General features: G+C 45.5%; 1 long non-coding RNA gene across 1 annotated transcript in view; it reads right to left on the reverse strand.

Annotated features, from left to right (window-relative positions):
• The window catches only part of LOC130680461 (uncharacterized), a 48,220-nt gene that overhangs the window by 5,985 nt on the left and 19,850 nt on the right, over positions 1 to 22,385 (reverse strand). Inside the window, exon 2 of the long non-coding RNA XR_008993495.1 lies at positions 1,393 to 1,488. This is a non-coding gene — a long non-coding RNA (uncharacterized LOC130680461). The remainder of the gene's footprint in view (positions 1 to 1,392; positions 1,489 to 22,385) is intronic.

Raw genomic sequence — 22,385 nt, forward strand, 5'->3', positions numbered from 1 at the left:
GCTAAGAACTGAACTAGGCCCTAGAGATTCAGAATCAATAGGCACCGTGGGTGCTGCAGGACGTTCCCCACTTATCCCCGTAATACACTGAGCAGAAACAAGAGCCGCGGAGACAGTGCCCCCCAGTGGGGGAGCAGCCGGGGGCAGAGTGGGAAACAAGACAAAAACTGTGGATTCCAGCTATAAATTATACAAATGCTGGGCATTAAAAAATTATTTTAACACATCAGATATTAAGTCATTCGTATGCTCTGCAATTACTTTATCTGTCATCAGCACACTCAAGCTATTTGAAGCGGTGACAGATGGAAAGGAATTTATGCCAATTTTTCCTGCAGGTGTGCATCTGGGCAAGAGGGGAGGGTTCTGTACGTGCAGGAAGGGAGGGGCAGGGGAAGGGTGACCGAGGTTATGAAACTGGAGCTGATGTGAGAGGCTTGGCAAAAAATAAAAATTACTAATTTGCATCCTGGAGAGCTGCAGGGCACTGCACTCCCTGGAACTCAGAGTGATAATTACTTGGGCAGTTCAAGGGAGGCGAAACAGCATGCTGCCCACATTACAGAAGGGAAAAATCAAGGCCCAGCCGAACTAAGGCATTTCATTTGGCAGAGCTAATGACCAGATCCAGAAGCCCCAGTTCCTCTCACCTTGCTTTGAACTAATCAATTAGGCTAATCAATTCTCTGAGTGCAGAAACCTGGAGAAATCAGGCAAGTGGGGATGGTGGGGAGAAGGGGGTAAAACATTGCCTGAAGACTAGGGCTCCCCAGAGGACATCAGGAGGGATGGAGGGAAGATCACACCCAAAATGTCTGATCCAGACCAAAGGATTTTTTAGAAAGTTTCCTAATACAAGATAGAGATCCACTATGGAAGGGATCAAATTGTAAGTTTAAAACCAGGCTGATGCAGTACTTCCCAGCTCTGAAGGGGGACTCTGGCCAGGTGACATTACACATTTGCCCATAGTCACTTGTCCCCACTGCCTCCCGCCAATCCCCAGAGCCTCGGTTCAGCTACAGACCCAGCGTCCTGAGCTGCCTTCTGACAAGTGAGAATCTGTTGCCCATTCCAGGAGGGGGCTGACTGCCCTCCCCTCCTGCGTCCTCAGCAATGACTTCCATACCTGGCCACCCAGCAACCATGTCCCCCCGTCCACAGTCTGTACTTTGTCCAGTCACTCTGGTTTCAGATCACACTCCCTTAATTCCCAAACTTTGATACCTGAGCTCACACCTCCCCCTCCCTTCCAACCCTCCCTCCTGAATCTGGACAAGTAAAATGACCCTGTAGGTAAACCGAACCCCCACCTGCACCCCCTTACCCCCCACTCTCTCTCTCACACACACACACACACACACACACACACACACACACACACACACTCACTTAGTTGCACGCTGCCAACTGTAAAGGCAGATTCACTCTGCGGAGCTCCATCCCTGAAGCAACGCCTGGTGGGCACAGGATGATGCTGGTTTTTTTCTTCCATCTGCTCAGGCAGAAGAGGAGGGAAATGACTTAGAGCCTCACCTAAAGAAATTAAGGGTGATACGCAAAAATCTTCCAGCTGAGTTGTATAGTTCAGGCTTAATGAAGTTCCGAAAGTGCCTTTTGCAAAGTGATCGTGGAGAGATCGTTCAGGTCAGGAGAAGCCTTGGTAGGGCCTTTCCTGGCAGATGGATCAGGGGTCTTCCCGACACCAGTGTGTTCTCCGGCTGTGACGGGGCAGTGGGCCATCTCGCTGAAAGTCACGTGCCAGATGGCCCAAGTGCCAAAAACCAGCTGACTTTCAGCAAATGGACTTTCAGGGAAATAACCTGGGGCCCGAGCAGGAGGATGGCCGTGAAGGCAGAGGGAGGATTGGATGGTAAGCATGTTCAGAATCCCATCGCTTTGATTTGGTTTAATAATAGTGTTTGACTTGTTAAGTTCAGTACCACTAAAGCTAGGGAAAAGGGTTTTATGCTTCTCATGAGAGAGAGAAACTTGGTTCTTGGAGGACAACCTGCATCTTTATTAAAGCAACGGATGGACTGAGATTCCTGCTTAATTCATTCCTTTGTTGGTTCATTTCTACAAGAAGTGGGAAGTCATTTCCTTCTGCACATAAAACACTCCCCTGGGCCTGGGATTAGGAAGATAAATGAGAGGAGCTGAGCCAGTCTGCAGGGGCAGTCAGCATGAGGGCAAATAATGACCAGCAGGTGGGCAGAAGCCTCCCCACATAGGCCAAAAATGCCCCAAGTGGCTTATGACTGAATAACAAGGAGAGAGTGGTAGGGGCTGATCAGGCGGCAGGGGCAGGGACAGTTTCTAGGAGAGCCCTGGGCAAAACTGAAGAGTCGTACAGGTTTGCTATAAGGGGATAGGAATCCACAAGAGAACTTTAAGGAGGGGAGAGACACAACTGGATTGAGATCTGGGGAAATCTCCCTGTGAAGGATGGACTGGAGAGAAGGCCAGCTGTGTCTATAGGGAGGTGGCAGGGGAATTCAGAGACTATTGCAATAATCTGGGTGGAGAGGTCTGTGTACTGGAATCTACTCCACACTGGAGATAAGAGTGTGTTACACAACTATGAATCCAGTGACCTTAAAATTCGTAGGATTTCAAGTGGAAGTTGAGAATACAATTGACCTAAAAATGCAATAAACCTGGGTGGTGGAGGGAGGGATAGGGAGCTACTGAAAGAGAGAGAGGTTCAAAGGGATGAAGAGTACTTTAAGAAAGAATTTAAGGGAACCAGGAAGAACCAGGCCAGAAATATCCTCCCAGTCCATGAAGAACTCAGAGTTGTATTCCAAAAGCATGTTTGGGGATCCTTGAGTGTCTAATTCTAAGGAGTCCCAGGTAGGGGGGCCTCCGGTCTGAAGGTCATCTACTAGGTTGTCTTGGAAGACGCTCCTCTAGAACCCCCAGTCCATGGGGTTCTGTTTGCTGGCTGGCTCTGCCCACTCCCTATGTGGGTCATGAACAGAACTGACCTTCCTAGCTCAGCGGCTCGGCTCTGACAAGATCTCTGCCCCAGGAAGCCAGGCTCCCTGGCAGGCACTTGCTCCCTCGCCACACCTGATGCCAAGACAGAATGATGCATCCTCCTGAATGGACTGGGCTGAATTGGGAGACCAAGCCCTTGCCAGTCAAGTACCAACAAGGCAGTTCTAAACCTGCCAGGCTGGGTGAGTCATCACCCTTATAAAATAAAATGCCCCAATAATTAATACAGGACAGATTAATTAAAGGAAGTGGGAGCATTGCAGGGCCCATTATGAACTGGGTGATAATTATTAGCAAACACAGGAAGAGGTGTACTAAGTGTCCCTGACTACCGCTTCATTGGCAATAAACTAAACCTTGAAATTAACTCCTGCTTCACTGACAATAAACTGAACCCTGAAATCTCACCTCTAAAGATCAGCAGGAAGCAGTGGAGCCCACGTGACTGTAATCTGCCAGGTTGACAGCACGTGCTCGGCCCTCTGCTTGATCATTTTACCCATGTGAGAATTTTCTAAGCACTTCTGTCCCCTTGTTGGTTACAATTCTAGCCTTCCAGAAAGAACCACTGGCTTCTCCCTTCATTTTCGATGGAGAGAGCAAAAAGAAAGGGACATTAATCCCATAACAACCAAGCCACTTGTTCAGCCAATGCCTTCCCTTGTTCAGCCATCATACTTCCCAGGTCTGGGGCAATTACTGCAGCTCTCTGACATTGATCACATTTATCAAGACCAAATTTGAAAGATAAAACTTTGTGGATGATTGGGAACAGGGACCATATCTAACTTAATCAGCTCTAATTTTTTTCTTTTACCATCTGACTCACCTCCTCATAAACCACATGAATTACTGATCTACTCATTAGCTCCACTCTCTCTCCCCAGACCACAAACACAGCTGACCTTCCTAATTCAGCACCACACAGAGAAGGTCTCTTGCCCAGCACTGAGGACCTGGCAGACACTGGCCCCTTCACCATGCCCGATGTCATGAGAAAATGTTGCATCCTCCTGAGTGGATTGAATGGAGAATAAGCCCTCCCAAAAGGGTCAAAATATTTTATTTAGTGGTGATTACCTGTCATCTTCACTACAATGAAAATGCCACAAGGAAATTTTGTGTTTTTGACAGATATAGTCCATGAACCTAGACCAGTGCCTGGCACCTAGTAGGCACTCAATAAATATTTTGCTGAATAACAAATGAATAAGATAATGACAATAAATTTCCAGGAGCGTACTGTATATGTTCTGTAGGATTTCTGGACTGAACTAGTGCCCAGTCACAGCAGCACGTCTATTCCCATCTGCATCACTGTCCACCTACTGCGGTGGGAAGTGCAGGGCAGAAGGAGAGGAGATAGGGCCACAGCAGCCTGGGTACCATCCAAGATCATGGGGTTGTCTGTGGTCCTTGTGAACCTGCTGGAGCCTGTAAGGAGACTAGATGTCACTCAGAGAGGAGTGCATAACTGAGGCTTCTCATGCTCCTTGGCTGGAAGCAGCCAAGCAGTTATCTCTCACTAGGAAAAGAGCACCCTCGTCTCCCAGGTCAATGCTTCAAGTGGCATCCCTGCTCTGCCACTACCTCTGGTGAAAACAGCTGGGCTTCAAAAAATTGACAGACCCAGAAGGAGAAGTTGTTTACTAAATGGAATTGAGAGACTTTACAAACATTCCCTGGTCATAGACACCATTGCATTGCTCCAGGTCTCTGGTAACTGGCCAACTAGAATGTCATCTCTTCCTTTAATGAGACTGAAATTACCAGAACATTTTAGTTGTGAAACAAATAGGGCCCCTGATGAAGAATGGCAGGTCTCTGTGGTTTCCTGTCCACACAAAGGCAGTGATTTGACTCGGTGGGGAAAGAGGTCCCACTGGAAACAAGTATGTCTCCATATCATCTGCACTGCTTGAGGAAAGCAGAGTATTATTACTTTTGCTTGTTTGTCATTGAAGCCACAAGTTTGGGTCAAAAAAATCCTCCTAAGTTCTTTAGCTACAACCCAGGATGACTGCCTCCTAAATATGTCCCCATCCCCTCCATTTCTCCCAAACCACTCCTGCCCATACTTTCTTTCATCTGGATGACCACGACCACTCTTAAGTGGCTTCTCTTACTGCATTCTGCTCCCATCCAATCCATTCGCCATTCCTGCTGAAAAGGTGTCCCTGAACCCCTTCCCTAAAACTTTCCAGTGGCTTCCATTGTCGGTAGGGTTGAGTTCTGCCTTTTTCCTCACTGCTTTCAACCCGCCTCTTCACTTACTAATTGCTGCTTATCCTTCCAGCCTGCTGCCTTCAGAAGAGCTTCTCTGATCCCCAGACCAGGTTACACCTCCCCTGCTATCTATTACCACCTGTCTGGACTTAGCCCTCATTAACACTTCCCAGTGACAGCCAGCCCTAGTCTGTCTCACTTGCTCACCACTGCTTTACCAGTCAGTGCCCAGCATATCCCTGCATCAATAAATGTGTGCTAAATGAAAACATAAACTCATTTTCAGAATAGCTGTGAAGCCCGCCTTCCTGCTAACCCCCAAAACTCTTGTCCACTATTAGCCTTAGTTCTAAGCTCATTTCCTATCTTTTGCTCAATCCCACTAGACCAATTCACCTGTTGTTGCTTCCCAATGAAATACCTTTTTGTCACTTTTCCTTATTCCCTCACTAATTCGCCTCATATTCCTCCCCTTGCAGTAAATTCCATCCCACCAGGGAACTCACAAGTTCCCAGAAACTTTGAGAAATGCTGGAGTGGCTACTAAACTTTAGGGAGGGTTGGCACGCCCCCTAGAGGTGACGAGGAGGACTTTTATAAAAATCATACAGCCTCTTCCTGGATGCCGGTCAGCGATGTCCAGAATTTCCAGATTCACTAGATGTAAATCTGGAAAGACTGTTAGGAGCTAGCCTCGCTGCCTGCATTTACAGATGAAAAACTTGACCCGTAAGAGCTTGACGAGGAGAAATGTTGAAAATAATGGTCTGATCTTCCTCTCGGCGAGCCCCCGGCTCTGTCCCTGGCGTTCCCATCCCACTCTAATTTCAGAGACGCAGCCAAGGCAAACCCCCAGGGGTGGACACAAATCTGATTGCCTTTCCTCTCTACCAGGGGTGAGACTGTAACTGCCACTAATGACAGTTTGTCTTACAGTCAAAGAAACAGGTCTAAAATACCGAATGAGAGCCGAGGTCCATTTTGTGGGGGAATATCCAAGAACTCTATTCTTGAATCTCTTTCCCAGAATTATGTGACATGGAACAGCATTGCTCATTTTCAACCAATATCAATCACTTACATAATAAAACACCTGGAACACTCTGGTCAAACTTAGTAATCATAGGAAATAAGAAATATTTACTTAGCACCTACATAATAAAATGAATGATATTTCCAGATTTTTTTTCTCACATCAGAAGTTGCTCTACTCCCCTTCTGCAACGTCTGAAGTGAGATGATCCTAGTTCACTGTAAATACTCTGGGGCGATATTAGAATTTGAGAAAGGTAAAGGGGAGCTGTGATTTTAATATATATTAATGTGTAGCAAAATGGTAACTCTGCAATGAGCGTAGACATGGTGATTCATGGGCAAGAGACTTCGCCATAAGGAGACTTTCCCTGGTCACACATGTTGCATGCTAAATTGATCCGATTGCTTTTTCTAACACAATGCAACTGTGAGTCAAGACAGTAACTGTTTATATAGTTTGAAAACTCAGTAATCTATGTCAGTTTTTCTCAAAGTGTGATCAACAGACCACTAAGGGGTCTCCAAAACTCTTCTGAGGGGCTTCAGGGTCAGAACTATTTTCAAAATAATACTAAGATTTATTGTCTTTTCCACTGTTTGCAGTTGCACTGGTGGGTAAAACTCCTGGCGCCTTAACACCAACCCCGGTGGTAACACCAAACTTTACTAGTGGTCACTGCATCCTTCTTACTATGCACTCACAGAGAATCAAAATGTCAGTTTCCCTTAAAAATGTCCTTGATGGAGAAGATAAGTAATGACTCTATAGCATGTTACTATGCTGACAGATAGTGACTGCAATGGTGGGGGGTGCGGTGGGGACTTGATAATATGGGTCAGTGTTGAAACCACAATGTTGTTCTTATGAAACCTTCAGAAGATTGTATACCAGTGATATTTTAATTTAAAAAAATGAATTTCCTTGGTGGAACAGTCAACTCAACCCTTAAAGACTTTTCTAATGAAGTCAGTGTTGTTATTAACAAGTGTTGTGTAATGAAGTTAGTCAAGATCTGCGTCCCTCGGTGAGAGATTTGGAAGATCTGCCTGACTCAGTGAGTCACTCTTTTCCACGTGACCAATGCATGGTGTTACAAAATCACTCAAGGACAAGCATGCATTGTGAGTGTCTGATGTATTTTAATGTAACAGAGTATGAGACTCATTGACACGGTTTCAAATTCCACACTGCAACTACCCTTTAAGAAAATTACTACATCAATTTTCTGTGCAGGAAAATACCCATAATTCTCTATGAAATACTCCTCTTCTTCACAACTATATATCTGTATAAATACAGATTTTCTCCATAGATTTCAACTGAAACAACACATCACATGAGAAACAACTGTCTTCTTTTAAGTCAAACATTAGAGAGGGTTGCAACTATGTAATAGAGTGCCACTCTTCTTATTTAAATATCTTTGATTTGGAAAAGAGAGGGTTTGTTTTTAATAAAAATCACCTTATCTATGTTAATATATAATGGGTTCATTAATGTTATTTTCAATTAATCAATACTTTTTAGAATTTCTTGGTTTTAATTTCAAATATATATGAATAAAAATATACTTCTCTCTCTTGTGCTTAATTCCACAACAGCTGTAATAGGGGCCAAGCTGTACCACCCCCCCACTGGATCTTCCAGTGGATTGCCACTGCAATGAGAATACAATCCAAACCCTATTCTGCAGCCAACAGAGCACTGAACAAGGCCCATGACTGCCATTACCTGGTCCTCCCCACCCCGTGCCCCAATGCAGCCCCTGACCCAACGCAGCCCCTGAGCATTCCATTCCAGAGCAAATGGAGCTTGCTCTCACTTTGGGCCTTTGCACTTCCTTTATCCCCTTGCAGGTCCTTGCTTGGTGGCCTGGTAAGCATGCCAGCCACGGCCACTGCCTCAGGGCCTTCCACTAGGCATCCTTTCCAAATCATCACTGATGTGTGGTACCCGTAGTCCTTGAAGTCATTGCACCACTTTGTATTTTTATGGCCATATTTATAGTCTGCTTCCCACACCAGCATGAAAGCTTCCCGAGAGCAGTGGCCTCGTCTGCCTTGCTCATGCCTACATCCTCAGTGTGTAGAACTAGGCAAGTCCTAGGATCTCAGTATTCATCTCTGAATTAATAAATCTTTCCTGGGCCAACAGATACCTTAGAAAGGGAGAAAGAATGAAGAGGAATTGAGTATGAGGACTCTGGGCAGGCACATCAGTCAAGAATCAAGTTCGTTATAATGTGGTGGAAGTTTCATAAATTGCTCTGCCTTCTGTAAACATCTTAAAAGGGGACTCGTGAGAACTCTTCTTACTCTGACCCAGGAGCATGCAATCCCCCTTTCTCCTGTACAAGTTCACATGCCCTCAACCTCACGGACATGCGCACACTCCTGCTAATATGCTGATTAATGTGTGTAAACACACATTCGCCCACACAGGCATGCACCCACCTTCATACACATTTTTCTTTTCAAAGTTCTTCCCTCTTCCTTTCCTGAAATGCTGTCCTTCCCATTCTTTCTGCTCCTTCCAGATCTTTGAGTCATCAAATTTTTTTTAAATTAAGGACTTGTTTAATTCCTTGGGTGCTCCAGGTGCTCAGGTCATGACAGAGTGAACGCTTGTGTCTCAGGCGATGTTTTCTCTTCTCTTGTCAGCATTCCAGTGAAGCAACCCTGTGTCCACAAAAAGATGTCTTCCCTCCCAGAGCAACTAATGGGCATGGTTTTAGAAAGCATTTTACATACCAATGTAACTTTTCACTGAGTATATCATGAAGTTAACAAAAGGTAACAAAATAAAAGTAGAAATAACTGAAACGTCAACCAGTGTTCCCTTTGCACACCCCATCCTTGCACCGGAGAGGCCTCCACACCCAAATCGCTGAGGCAAGTGACCACTGATTGATGCTATGGCTGGATTTAGGAAGTCACCAAAAAGCAAGGGAATTTGTTCACAACAGACTACAATTCTTTACCCAAAATGTTTAAAGTAATGTGATTCTGTTCTGCACATCAGTGTAGAGGAGGGGTCAGGAAGCTAACATAAATGGGAGACTTTAGGCCATGACAGGATGACAGGCATGTGTTGTGTAAGGCGCGTGAGTCGTGGGACTCTGGTGAACCGGAACCCCGCACAGGCAGCCACGCTCAGGGTCAGCTGATTGTTCCATGATGAATACAGATCGTGTGTGGGCCAGACCGGCCAACTTTGCAAGAGAAGCTACAGTAACTAGATTTTTATTCAAAATTCTCAATTTTCAATGGTAGCTCATAATCTTTAGAAGCATTTTTAATAAAATGTTTAAAACCTATCTGTAGGTCAGATTTGACCAGAAGGTCACCAGTTTGGAACTTTTGTTCTAGAAGTTCAGAGAAAAAGAGGTCAAAAACCATGGGAGGGAGGTACGAAGGGACAAAGAAAAAGAAGAAATAAACTGTTAGCAAAGATTTAAAAACACAGGAGTGCGAGGAACACTGGGCTTAAGGACAGCAGGCTTGTCTCTGACTCAATTCCAATACTGTCAAAGCCCAACCAGGTCTTTTCTGGGCCACCTGGTGAAACAGGGACATGAAGAACTTGAGGTTAGAAAAACGAGGCCCACGTGTGCCAATCAAAGAGACTTGAATTGGTTAGCCCCAAAGGCCACAGGAAGAAAAAAGCTGGAAGATAATTGAAGAGCAACTTCACAAAGCTGGAAATGCAAAAAGAATAGCCATAGAATCTGGAAGAACATGAAAGATATCCTGATTCCCAAGACTTTGCAGGGATGGACAGGCGGGGACCCTTCCCGAGCTTTCCACTGCCAGTCTTCTAACGGAGCACTGCCTCTGAATCTCCAGGGCTAGAGGGAGACCAGGCATCTGTTGGCAACAACACACACATCAGAGCTGCTGAGAGAGGCCCGGGGAGGTCCCTGGGATGGAATCCAGCCCCAGACAGCTCATCTTGGGGCTGGATAGGAAAACTGCACCCTCTTGGTGCCCCCTGGCTTCGGGAGACTGAGGGACAGCTGAAGAACGTTGGCTTTAGGGAGTGGGTGCTGTCTCCACTATCAACTTTTCTTTCCTATTTTTCTTCCCCAAAGCAGGCTTTTCCCTACTCAGTGATCTACTTTTCTATTCCTTGTCTTTTTTTTTTCCAGGAGAGAGGATGAGGAGTAGGGGGGAGGTGAGAACCCCAAGCACATGCATTCAGGAAGGTAGGAGCATCTGCCACTGAAAAGCAGTATAATATCCAAAAGAATTGAAAACAGGTTTTCAAGGAAAGATGGGCATGAATGTTCATTGCTGCACTGCTCAATCTGGCCAAAAGGTGGAAACGACAGAAATGCCCCTCAGATGAACGGTAAACAAAATGTGATAGAGCCATACAATTGAATATTACTCAGCCATGAAAAGAAATGAAATGCTGATACATGCTACAAACCTTGCAGATGTTTTGCTAAGTGAGAGAAGTCAGACATAGAGGTCACATATTGTATGATTCCATTTATATACAATATCTAGAATAGGCAAATCCTTAGAGGCAGGAAGTAGATTAGAGGTTGCCAGGGGCGGGAAGAGGGGAAACTGCTAATGGGTAGGGGGTTTTCCTTAGGGGTGATGAAATGTTTTGGAACAAGATAGAGGCAGTGGCTGTACAATATTGTGAATATATTACCTATCCCTGGACTACCTTTTTAAACTTATGTTCTCTGAATTTTACCTCCATTTTAAAAATAAAAGTCAGTATAGTGTGTTGGCTAAGTTCTGCCCATCTGGTTAAGAATCCTGACTCTGCTATCTGCCAGCTGTGTGATGTTGGGCAAGTTGCTTAAGCTCTCTGTGCCTGTTTCCTCATCTTAAATTGGGGATGCCAGAAATTCTTTCCTCACAGCGTTGTTAGGAGGAATAAATGAGTTAATATTTGTAAAGCACCTCGACCAGGGCTTTCAGGTTCTGCGTGCCTTACAAATGTGCTTAATGGATCTGTGAACCCCACAGCCCACTCCCAGAAGGCTGCCAGGACCCAGGGTGAGCCTCTCCACATCTGCAGTTGTTGGTCTCACAGGACGGCCTCCCTGGGGACCTGGTGCCGAGTAGGGCCTGAAGTGGAGTGGGGTGGAATGAGGCTCAGCCTGGGGGATTGCTCCTTTAAAGATTCTCATGCAATGAAAATGATGAAGAGCCTCCAGTTGGGACCCAAATTATCAAATGCCTTAGGGTATGGGACTCTTAGTGGGCACAGCTTTGTTTTTAAGGACTGGTGAGATTCCTATGAAGAAAAGGAACATGTGGGAGCATTGAAGCCACACACGAATACTTAGGGGCATGAATTACCCCAGCTGGAATCCAGGAGGCTCGAGTTCACCCATTGCAGCCCCCTTCCCAGGCCGATTAGGATGAGGCAAATGAGGACAGGGGCCTGCAAAAGGACTGACAGCCAGAGTGATCCTGTTCGCTGCCCAGCCTCTCAGAGTCCAGGCACATGAACACCTGGAGGGCGTTCTCTGCTGCTCTTCACCCAGCCCAGCAGGGCTCAGTGGCCTCATCATTGGGTTTGGGGTCATGTTTTCACTGTGTTTTATTTTGCCTTCTACATGAAGCAGTTTTATTTCATTTGGGAATAGGTATTACATTGATACAAAATGAATTCTCATGGAAAGGGATACAGGGAAGCCTCACTCCCCAGTGACAGCACCCACCCCCAGCTAGTCCATTTCACTAGCAACCTGGTGCCCTTGCCAGAGTCTCTTTAAGATAATATAAAAATTGGTGTTTTCTTATTTTCTCTCTTACATATAAGAAGGATAGCTTATTGTATCCACTCTACTGCACTTTGATTTTTTTCACTTAATATGCCTTGGAAATCAGTCACCAGATACTGTCCTCATTCTTTTTTATAGTTGTATAGTACTCCACTTCAGGGAAGCACCTTAATTTATTTAACCATTCCCCATTTCATGAATATGTGAATTGATTGGTTCCAGTTTTTGGCTATTAAAAACCATGGCAATTAATAAATTTTGTACCTCATTATGCAAGTGTGCAATAGTTTATAAGGTAAATTTCCAAGGGTGTTATTACTGAGTCAAAGGTTACATGCATTTGTGATTTTGATAGATATTGCCAAATTATGCTCCATTTTACCTGCCAACATTAATGTAAGAGAATTCTGTTTTCTCACAGATACACCAACACAGTGTGTTGTCAAATTTTTGGACTTTTTCCAATGTGATGGATGAAAATGGTCTATCAGAGGAATTTTAATTTGCATTGTTCCCATTACGAGTCAGGTTGAGTATCATTTGTATATATCGAGAAGCCATTTCTGTTTTCTGTCCTATGAACTGTCTGTTCCCATCCTTCACCCATTTTTCTTTTGAGGTTTTGGTCTTTTTCTAATTGGAATCTATATCTATCATGAAGATTAGCACTTTTCTATAATTTGAGTTGCAATATTTTTCCCAGTTAATCATATTTGCAAGTGGCGTTTTTGCCATGCAGAATTTTTTATAATGTTTAATGTGTCAATCTTCTATGGCTTCTGTGATTTCTGGATTTTGAATCATACTTAGAAACACATTACCCATCTCAAGGTTAAAGACATTTTTCATAAGAATTCGCCTAAGTTTTTTTTTCATCTAATATTTTTTGGATTTTTTTTTTTAACATTTAAATGTTTGGTCTGTTTGGAGCTATCTTTTTTTCAACTTTGCTCCCATGGGGATGGGGATTCCTCGTGTCCTCTCTTTCCATCCAGCCACCCTCATAACCCCCCTTTCATCTGAACCTGAACTTGGCCCTGGCAGTTCACTTAGACATTACAACAGCTGCCAGCAATGTAGACTCTAGGACCAGGCAGCAACCCCAAGGCACCACCCAGAGTGATCCGAATTTCCACACGAATCTGAGCTGTCTGGCATGAAATGAGGTTTGGGGGAATGGAAGGAAGCAACTGAAAGGAGCCCAAGAGCAGGGACCCCAAAGTTGGTTGCTTCAGTCACTTAAAATTCTTGGAAGCACTGAACAGAGTCACTCGGAAAGGGAGAAAAACCGACTTAAAAAGCAACTCCAGGGTTTCAACATGTGTTCTTCGTTGGTAGAATTCAGGATGAGGATTTGAAGGACCCTGTGGGAGTATCCTTTCCTGCTGCCCCCTAATCCTCTCCAAATCGCCCAGGCTCTACAGCTGTTGGTTAGCCAGATAAACTATTTGTTCAATTATTCTTGGCCTCGATGGGGCGGCCGGCCTCAAAGGCTTCTGGCTTCATAATTCGGGCTACTTCAATCAGCCCAGGCCCTCCCAGGGCTGCCTACAGGAGACAGGGCCCGTTTGAAGAGAGCCTAGGGCGGCTTTCCTGTCCACTCCCTTTTCATCTCCACCCAGACGGGGCTGAGGCGCTGACACCTCCCCACGGACCCCCGTGTCGGGGAGCAGAGTTAGTTTTGGGAACAGTGCCAAAGCCGAGAATCAAGGCGATAAAATAATTACAAATGAAAGGGAGATTAGCAGACACTGTCGAGACAAATGCTTCCAAAATGGCTCCTGAAATCTCAGGCAGCACATTCTCAAAGGAGACGGAGTGGCAGCGGCTGTCTCCATGGCAATGGGGGGCAACAGATGCCGGGCGGGGAGCCCTCGCTGCAAATGTCAGACCCGACAAACACCAGCCCCGGGGACAGAGATGACAGACCGGGTCACCTTTGCATCATGGAAATGGACTGGTAATTAACACAATTTCATTTTCTCCATTCGTCTGCTCTCCCTCCCCCTTCCCCTGGCTTCAGTAGAGTCCCACTAATAAATGGCTAACAGCTGTTGAGAGATGGGTCTAGTCTGGCGGCTGCTATGAGAAGTATTCTTTTGGGTCTGATCCCCGCATGGCTACAAAGTCCTCATCAGGGCTGGTCTGCTCTCTCTCATCAGCTAAATTCTCACCCTCCCTCCTCAGTTCATTACTATCTGGTTTGTTACTATTTCCTCAAAACTTTATTTTGCTTTCCTCATGAGATCCTGAGGCAGCACTAAGACATGGCTTGGGATAGTGGTACACTCATCTCCACCCCATCATCTCCATCATTTCAAACAAAATCTAAGTATCAGGAATGTAATTGCTGTATACGTCCCCAAGCCCTGTCCTTCCAAAGAGACTGCTATACCTCTGCACTTTCTATGCAAAAATTCTAGAACTACTACCAATAGTGCATGCTGTTTATATATCATGATAAAGTCTGACAGTCTCACATTCCAAACCAGCATAGGCATTCCTACCGAGTTCTTCCCCTAGAAGCGGTAGTCAGGAATCTCAGCAACATAAGCAAAGTGTATGAAGAGGTACTTTTTAAATACTCATCAAGAGACCCTTCTTGAAATAATGCACTTGTCATATAGTGACTGACCTGGAGTCAAATAAACCAGATGCAACCTCAACTCAAATCCATTCACAACAAAACACCCACTGTGCACAAGATTAAACTGTGAGCTCCCAGAGAGTAAGAACTACACAAATTGTGTGTGTGTTTATGTCCAATGCCTAGCAGAATACTCAGAGCAAGCACCAAAAGAAAACCAGGGACGTTCTGTAAGGCAGGGTACTCAAACTTTTAACATCATGTGTCCTTATCAGTAAGTTTATAACAGGCTTCCCCCATATGGGTATGCTTATTTAAATAATGTGACCTAATAATATAGTGAGCATGACAGAACATACAGAAAATTACAAACTAAAAGGAGCGAGATTAAAAATACATTCAAGTTCTGAAATTTTCTTCTTATACTGGATGGATTATCTTGCCCTCCACTTCAGAGAGCTGTTAAAAAGATACACAGTTTCTATACTCAAAAGACTTATGGTCTAGTTTTAAAAACACACTGGAACTTCTGTAAAAAATATAAAATAAAGGCGCAGAGTGGGAAGTGATTACCCAGTTCATGGATGGGCTTCACAGAGCCTAAGAACCCCACGGAAGCTGAATGCTGGAGTTAATAGGTATGTGCGTATGGGAACGTTTTTCTAAGGAAGGATCCTAAGCTTCCACATGATTCTCAAATGGATCAGAACACTAAAAAATTATAGAACAGTGGCTTAAAGGGAGGAAAGAAACCAGGGATGCAGAAGCACCCTACCTAAAGCTGCCCTGCTTTTACAGTCCAACAGCTGATGGAACACAGCTCCAAAAACTACCCAAGGAGATTAAGATATTTCCTAGGACAGAAAATTTGTCTTTAAGTTACTGATTCTTCACCCTCTTTTAGCAGTGCCCACTTTTCAAATGAAATCTGACATGTGTCCACATATGTAAAACTGGTCAGGGTGAAAATCTCTGGGTGAAGTAGAGTTGACCACAAACCATCATTCCCTCACCATCCCGAACCCCTGCAGCCCCACGCTGGTGATTCCAGAGGATGCAGGTCTCCTTCAAATACGGCCGGAAATCCCTGCGCTGGCTACTCTTGAGTCTGTGATCTAACAGATTTCTTTAAGTTCCTCTTCAGCCAGTTTGAGACCCAGAGTCCCCACTAGCTATTCTTTCTGAAAGTGTGGTCCACGATCTGCCCTCATCAGAATTACCTGGTTTGCTTGTTAAAGATGCAGGTTCCTGGGCATCACCTCAGGCCTACTGACCCATAATCGCTGGGCATGAGGTCCCATCGTGTGCAATTTCAGCAAGCTCCTCACATGATTCCCATGAGCCCCTGAGTCTGGGATCTACCACAGGGCTCTTGCCATGGCACCACACTCAACCAGGGACTCCCACCAGCTGGCCCTTAACTGCTGAAGCACCAAAACTGGCTCAGTTTCACTTAAGCCTGCCCAAAAGCTAAAGATAGAGCCAGAAGGAGAGGGAAATACCAGGACTGTGTGTCTGTGTCTCGGAAGTGACCAATAACCGAGTGTCCTCTGAGGTGACAATCCCCTTTCTCCGGTCTGGATGCACAATAGCAGGCATTTTTCTTTAAATATAGTGCCTAATACTTTGCAGACTTCTGGAACAAGGGCAGCTCAGAGGTGTGGAATTTACAGACCTGGAAGTCACTCATCTGCAGCCATGGTGCAGGTGGACCCAGCAGGGAGGCTGAACCCCAGAGCGGGACCGTTTGTTCTTGGGGGCATTCCATGGAATGGGAAAGCCCCAGAACCTCTGGCATTTTCCCCACAGTTAAAAACACAACAGTGACCTCAGCCTATGTATAAGCTACTTGGTGAACTGGCATCGCGGGAATTCCCCTGAGCTAAGTGGTAAAAGCTGTTTTTACCGCACTGACATAGGAGTAAGAACACTTCAGAGAGCTGCAAATGGCAGGGTGCAAAGTCCTAAAATCAGTGCTCTGTACTCTGCCCTCCTCTATACCCAAATCACCTTCTTTAACTCACACTTAACTCAACTGTCTCCTTCTTTTGAACCCCTAACCCTTATATACCAGGGGCACATATTTTAGCACAAACTTACTCGTTTAGTATTTTGCTTTTGTCTGCACGTCTCCACTTCATGAGCCCCTGGAGAGCAGACACCGCATCAGATCCTCTCCGGTGTCCCTCCGTGCCATCAGTGTTCCACACAGGAGCTTCAAGGAGCACCTATGGGACAGAGCGACCACACTGAAGGGAGAGCGCTGGGGGAGGAGAGGGTGACAGCGAGAGTTCCCTGAGCACCGACGAAATGCCAGGGCATTGGAAGCATTTAACACATATTAATCTACTTAAGTTTTGCCACCCTTTGAGGTGAACCCCACATTTCAGAAGAGATGATTTAGTTACAGAGAAGGTTAGTGAATTGCCCAAAGTCACACAGCTACCAAGAACAGTGCCAGGATTTGAACCCAGGGAGAGCCTGTGCTTGTACACACGCCCTAATCCTACACAAGGGAAGTGATCCCCTGTGGACACGTGAGCAGATGGGGTCAGGGAAAGGGAGGAAGTATACGGCTCTCTGGAAAAAGAAATTAGACTCCAGAATCCTTACCCCAGCTCAGCTCATTTCAGAACAACCAGCAGCAAAAGGCTGTGAGCTTTCCCAGGGTCCCAGCTCTGCTCCTGGCTCCTGACAAGTCTACCCAGAGGGGAGCTTTTCCCTCTGCTGCACCATCTATGGCTATGGCCTCCCCTTTCTGCACCTCCCAGAGATCCTTCCTGCCTCTGCATGAACTGAGCAGGGGGTGGCATTTGTCAGTGGACAATAGCTCCAGATCAGGCCCCTTGGAGTCACCTATTGGGGGGTAAACCCCACCCAGTCTGCAAGTGGAAGGAATTCTCAGGGCCCCAGAAACACAGCCCCAACATTCAAAGAGTCCCTCACCCCTGCTGCCCTTTGCTATAGACTTTCTCTCAAATGCTAAGGAAGCAGATTATTTGATGTCCCTGAGTCCCACCCGTGCAGCCCAGTCCCAGCTGGCCATGACCACAACCACCTGAGGCACCCCCAGCTCTGGTCCAGACCAGGAGACGAGGCAGCATCTCCAACCTTTCAAGAAGGGACCTTGCCACTAGAGCCTGACGAGAAACTTTCAGTGAGAGAGGGAAGGATTTCCTTCAAAGGTGGTGACTACTAAATGGATTGACCATATGAAGTCACAGTGAACTTCTTGCTTTGGTAATAATTTTAAAACTTAAAGATATTCACGGATATACACAGCAACCATGCATAAAGCATCAGACCAGTTGTCCACAACATAAAATATCAGTATGGTTCAAAGAGACACTGGCTTCATGTGGTTTTCATGGAACTCTCCACAATACGTAAGTTCTTTCTAAATGAGAAGTGAAGCAATGCTTTTATCCCTTCATTCATTCCCTCAACAAACTCATACTGAGTGTCTGCTGGGTGCTGGGCTCTTTCTCGGGCTGCAGGCTGAGATGTGAAGGTGAATATGCCCTCAGGGAGAGGAGAGCCTAGAAGACACAGACAGGCAAATAAATAAGTGCCATGAGAGTGTCAGCTTTCTGGAATGGACGTCTATAAAGGGATCAATCATGAAGGCACCGAGGAGGGAATAATCAGATCTACCGAGGGCATTACCAGGCAGGGAGAGCTTTTGGAAATCTGAAGAGCACGTAGGTTTTCACAGCAGGAGTAGATGCAGGGAACCAGGAGCCATGCAGCAAGAATGAGGATGAGGGGAAAACAGAAAGTTAATCTCGGAGAGGTGGACAGGAGTCAGATCATGGATTTAAAGAATTGTTCCATTAACTCCGCCTGTGTAAGCACTGCCATCTGAAGTAGCCAAGAACTTGATTCAAAGTCCCTTTTTGATCTAAATTATCTGGATTCTTCAAGGGAGGAAACAAGGTATCCCCTCTCAGAAGAGAATACCTGGCCATGGCGAGACCCAGGCCCTGGGAGACTGACCAGGGGGCTGAGCAGGAAGCAGTGAGTGAGCCAGGTGCCCCCTGAACCTCCATGGGGCCTGCAGGGCCAGCTCATGTCAAAGTCCCGGCTGCTTCACACACCTGGTTCTGCCTAAAGTTCAAGGATTTCCTTTCTCCACTTCTCCCCACGGTACTCAAATACTTTTCATACCGTAAGTGTTAACTGGCCCCAAGTTAGGTGATTTTTCACATGATCACTTTTGGATCGAGACGTCTGTTTTCTCTGAATAGTTCTCTAAGGTTGAGCAGAGGTACTAAACTGAGGACAGCGAAATACAGAGATCATCACTGTTGGACCAGCTCACTGCCAGGCCCTATGCTAATGGCCTTATGTATCTTTATCTTATTTAATACTCACAACAAACTTACAAGCTAGAATTCCCATCCATGGTCCATAGGTAAGAACACCAGCCTCAGTCTTCAGTGAAACTCTGCAAAAGTTGTGGGTCAGGGACTCAAACCGAGGTCCGCTTGACCCGCGCTCCTTCCACTCCATGACTGTCCCTGGGACTCACACTGGGCACAGAAGGTTCCACACAAACTTCTAAAAAGGGAGTTCAGAGATGATAGCACTCTTTCCTTCTTCCCTTCTTCCATCACAACTGGAAATGGGGCAGAGGTTCAAGGAGGCACCATTTCTTAGGTTCCTCCCTGTCCAAAATTTCATTCATTCCTGTGACATTGAGACTGGTCCACTCGCTACCTGATTCACATCCTTCTATTTTCATTACTGGAGATTCCCTCTCCCTCCTGTCCCTTCCTGAGAGAGGGGGACTTCCTGGACATCAAACACCTGTGGAGGTAAACAAAAGACCTTTTGGACTCCATGAAACTGCTGACTTCACAGCTAAAGCAACTTGGGAGGGAAGGCGCCACTAAGCCCCCGGTGCTCTTTTCTCTGACCGAGGCCAGCCGGAGAAGAAGCCTGTGGAAAGGATAACCCAGGCTGGCAGCATTCACCCACGACAGAGTCTCACATCCCTGGTGAGACCGATCTGACATTTCTACCCCTTCCTGACAAAACCTCCAGGGTGCTCACTCAGTGAGAACAGGGAAAGGGGCTGTGCCCCTTTCCCCCTTGAAAAGAAGGATTGGCCAAAGAAATGCATGTTTGCATTAAGTGACGGCATTTTCACAGGATCCAGTTTTGTTTCTCAACGACAGCCTTCTGCTAACAGACAAATGCCAGGGTGGCTGGGACCCCTCTGTGGATCAGCATGCCTGGCTTGTTCAGGATACCCATGCATGCCTTGACTTTTTCAAAACCTGGTGTCCTTGTGTCCTCTCACCTTTTGGAGTGGTAAGAGCCCAAGAAGCCAGGAGAGAATACTTCTGTGAAACCATCTGAGACTTGGGATGTGTAGGATCAAAGAAAACCTTGGAAGATGAAGAGGAAAAGAAAAGAGTTGGGCTTTCTCCCAGTGACAGGTGCAGAGCGGCTCTGCAGTTTCATACTTTTCCAGGAGAGCTGAACATAAATCTGCCTCATGGTAGAACCTGGTCCAGAAACGTTTTCATACAGAGCCCTCTCTGGGCTTCTTTTTTTTTTTTTTTGTATCATTAATCTACAATTACATGAGGAACATTATGTTTACTAGACTCCCCCCTTCACCAAGTCCCCCCCACATACCCTATTAGTCACTGTCCATCAGCGTAGTGAGATGCTGTAAAATCACTACTAGTCTTCTCTGTGTATAAAGAAGATGTGGTACATATACACAATGGAATATTGTTCAGCCATAAGAAGAAAACAAATCCTACCATTTGCAACAACATGGATGGAGCTAGAGGGTATTATGCTCAGTGAAATAAGCCAGGTGGAGAAAGACAAGTACCAAATGATTTCACTCATATGTGGAGTATAAGAACAAAAGAAAACTGAAGGAACAAAACAGCAGCAGAAGCAGAGAACCCAAGAATGGACTAACAGTTACCAAAGAGAAAAGGACCAGGGAGGATGGGTGGGAAGGGAGGGATAAGGGGGAGAAGAAGACAGGGGGCCTTACGATTAGCATGTATAATGTGGGGGTGGGGCACGGGGAGGGCTGTGCAACACAGAGCCCTCTCTGGATGGAGACACAGGGAAATGGGACTGCCGAGGTCCACGCTGGGGGAAAAGAGCACACAGACACTGGTGCCGGCCCTGCGGTCAGGGATAGAGGGCACACTCTCTGGAGTAATACTTGTCCAGGAGCCACATGGCGCCCCCTGGTGACAGAAGGTGTGGATGTCGTTGCAAAATGGTGGAAACAGCGCCACCTGCTGAATACTCCGTAACACGCTGATTTGCCGAAGTCCTTTCGGTACTTCAATTTACCTATTTAAATTAGTCAGTATTGGGCCTACTTACTGAAAGTGTACTAGTGAAATGAAAAAAGAAAGTGAAAATACAAGAATACTTGCTTACTGAAACAATGGGAATCAAAGAAAAGTGGGCAGCAATTACTGTAATTTGTGCTGCCTGTCTGTTCTGAGGCAGCACATGGCAATGAAAAAAGCAGGAATTCTGGAATCAGACAACTGAGATCAAATTCCCAGTAGGTTTTTGAACTTGGGAGACTTACGTAACATCTCTGAATTTCAGTTTTTCTTATCTTAAATGGGTGGGAGTTTACCACGCTCCCTTGGCATTATAGCAAAAGTTAAATAAGATAAATTAAAAATGAGATGTGCATAAAGTAAATCAGGTACTTAAAAGAATAACATTAAAAACTTGGCATAGAAATTCTTTCCTAACTGTTAGGATTGAGAAATATTCCTGAAATGGATGTATCACATGAGAAGATGGCATCTTTGAGGTTTTATAAATAGTCTAGATTTTCATTTTTCTAGAGTAGTTAATTCTAACCCTTCTCCAAAAGACTATCTATTTCTGGTCACAGGGCCCAGAAACAAAATTTTACCAAACGGAGGCTCCACTAACATTTCTTGAATGTCAGCCACATTCTAGACACTTTCAGAGATGTTCTTTTACTATCACCAGCAAAATCTAAAGCTTCAACATCTGCTCCTCCTACCACCAGAAAAGTCTTTGCCAAGAATATTAGAACCTCCTGCCTTCAGACCCTCCCAGTTACTTTCAAGATGACTCAGAAAAGCCCAACTCTGGAGAGAACCCAAATGTCCATTAACAGAATGATAGCTCACAACTACACAAAACAGGAAGGACAACCAGCCAGATAAACGTAACAATATGAGTGACTGTCAACCAAAAAAGCCAGACCAAATGTATACATACACACATATACTGCATTTTTATGAAGTTCTAGAATATAAAAATTTAATCCGTGGTAGTAGAAATAGAACCGTACTCTGCACAGGACTGGGGTGGGGACTGACTATAAGGAGGCACTGGGGAACTGGGAGGTGACGGGAACATTCTAAGTCCTGATCTGGGTGGTGGTTACACAGGCATGCACAGGCAGTGGTGTACTGGAGCCCGCTGGAACCATCAGGAGTGTTGACTGTTAGATTTTCAGCAAGTTTGCAAACCAGTTGACAGTGGAAGCTTGGAATCCACCATGGTGAAAGGATTTATGCCACCAAAATTCAAACACTACAAAACAGGGTTTTTTTTATCCCACCAGAGAGCCAGTTGTTAAACAATATATGAACAAACTGCCATACACATCTGTCAAAGCTCATCAGACTATACATTTAAGACCTATGTATTATACCATATGAAAAGCACACCTCAGTAATGGGGGGAACTCTCTCCGCTATCAAAGTGCACAGAAGAACACAGCTATTGGCCCAGGCTGAGCA

This window comes from Manis pentadactyla, chromosome 13 (assembly GCF_030020395.1).
Source record: "Manis pentadactyla isolate mManPen7 chromosome 13, mManPen7.hap1, whole genome shotgun sequence".
NCBI lineage: Eukaryota > Metazoa > Chordata > Mammalia > Pholidota > Manidae > Manis > Manis pentadactyla.